The following is a 2303-nucleotide window of genomic DNA, read 5'->3' on the forward strand; positions in this document are numbered from 1 at the left end:
CCAAATGAAAGAACAGATCAAAGCTCCAGAAAAAATACAACTAAGTGATGAAGAGATAGCCAACCTATCAGATGCACAGTTCAAAACACTGGTAATCAGGATGCTCACAGAATTGGTTGAATTTGGTCACAAATTAGATGAAAAAATGAAGGCTATGCTAAGTGAAATAAGGAAAATGTACAGGGAACTAATAGTGATGGGAAGGAAACTGGAACTCAAATCAATGGAGTGGACCAGAAGGAAGAAAGAAACATCTAATCAGAAAAGAATGAAGAAACAGGGATTCAAAAACATGAGGAGAAGCTTAGGAACCTCCAGGACATCTTTAAACATTCCAACATTTGAATTATAGGGATACCAGAAGGAGAAGAGGAAGAACAAGTGGAAAAGTTATTTGAACAAATAATAAAGGAGAACTTCCCCAATCTGGCAAAAGAAATAGACTTCTAGGAAGTCCAGGAAGCTCAGAGAGTTCCAAAGAAGTTGGACCCAAGGAGGAATACACCAAGGCACATCAGAATTACATTACCCAAGATGAAAGATAATGAGAGAATCTTAAAAGCAGCAAGAGAAAAGGAGACAGTTACCTATAAAAGAGTTCCCATCAGACTGTCAGCTGATTTCTCAGAAGAGAACTTACAGGCAAGAAGGGGCTGAAAAGAAGTATTCCAAGTCATGAAAGGCAAGGACCTACATCCAAGGTTGCTCTATCCAGCAAAGCTTTCATTTAGAATGGAAGGGCAGATAAAATGCTTCTTAGGTAAGGTCACATTAAAGGAGTTCATCATCACCAAGCCCTTATTATATGAAATGTTAAAAGGATTTGTCTAAGAAAAAGAAGATAAAAAACAGGTGCAGTAAAATGACAGCAAACTCACAGTTATTAACAACCACACCTAAAACAAAACCAAAAACAAACTAAGCAAACTAGAACAGGAACAGAACCACAAACATGGAGATCACATGGAGTGTTATCAGCAGGGGAGTGGGAGGAGGAGAGAGGGGGAAAGGTACAGAGAATGAGTAGCATAGATGGTAGGTAGAAAATAGACAGGGGGAGGGTAAGAATAGTTGGGAAATGTAGAAGCCAAAGAATTTATAAGTATGACCCATGGACATGAACTAAAGCGGGGGAATGTGGGTGGGAGGTGGGTAGGGAGGAGAGGAGTGAAGGGGGAAAATGGGACAACTGTAATAACATAATCAATAAAATATATTTAAAAAAATAAAGTGGTCCAGTAAGTGCTCAAAACTGAGCAATTTGCTAATCACTTGACTTATCTAATCCTTGTAACATCCCTGAGGTGGATCATAGTTTATTAGTTAGGAATGCTTTTGGCCACAAGCAACAGAAACCCCAGCTAATGGTGGCTTTGATTAGAATGTCATTTCTTGCTGACTGAACAAATATGGGGCTGGTGGTCCTATGGTTGGCAGTGCCACCAATGACATGGAGGTCTCACAGTCTTTCTCCCTGCTCTACCATCGGGGCCAGCTGTATAATTTGTGAGGCCCAGTACAAAATGAAAATATGGGACCTTTTGTTCAAAAAGCAGGAGAAAGTGTCACTTAAGGCACTAACACATAAAGCTTGTTAAAAAATATTTTATTGAGTGCTTGCTTTGGCAGCACATATACCAAAATTGTAATGATACAGAGAAGATTAGCATGGCCCCTGCGCAAGGATGACACCCAAATTCATGAAGCGTTCCATGTTTTTAGCTATCAGAGAGATGCAAATTAAAACCACAATGAGATACCACTTCACGCCAGTCAGAATGGCCATCATAAACAAAGCAACAAACAACAAGTGTTGGAGAGGTTGTGGAGAAAAGGGGACCCTAGTGCACTGTTGGTGGGACTGCAGACTGGTACAACCACTATGGAAAGCAGTATGGAACTTCCTCAGAAAACTAAATTAAATCTGCCTTTCAGCCCAGCAATTCCACTGCTGGGACTCTATCCTAAGAATACTGAAACACCAATACAAAAGAACCTTTGTACCCTGATGTTCATAGCAGCACAATTTACAATAGCCAAGTGCTGGAAGCAACCTAGATGCCCATCAGTAAATGAATGGATCAAAAAACTATGGTACATTTACACAAAGGAATTCTATGCAGCAGAAAGAAAGAAGGAGCTCCTACCCTTTGCAACAGCTTGGATGGAGCTGGAAAACATTATGCTAAGCGAAACAAGCCAGGCAGTGAAAGACAAATACCATATGATCTCACCTTTAACAGGAACCTAATCAACAAAACAAAGAAACTAGCAAAATATAACCAAAGACACTGAAATAGAGG

The 2303-nt window shown here is 39.9% G+C and overlaps 1 non-coding gene across 1 annotated transcript; it reads left to right on the plus strand.

Moving 5' to 3' along the window:
• The first annotated feature begins 1613 nt into the window (after positions 1–1613).
• Positions 1614–1720, plus strand: LOC114510523. The gene has a single exon (XR_003685685.1). It is a non-coding gene; the product is annotated as a U6 spliceosomal RNA (small nuclear RNA).
• Positions 1721–2303: the final 583 nt, after the last annotated feature.

This window comes from Phyllostomus discolor, chromosome 13, assembly GCF_004126475.2.
Source record: "Phyllostomus discolor isolate MPI-MPIP mPhyDis1 chromosome 13, mPhyDis1.pri.v3, whole genome shotgun sequence".
NCBI classification, from domain to species: domain Eukaryota; kingdom Metazoa; phylum Chordata; class Mammalia; order Chiroptera; family Phyllostomidae; genus Phyllostomus; species Phyllostomus discolor.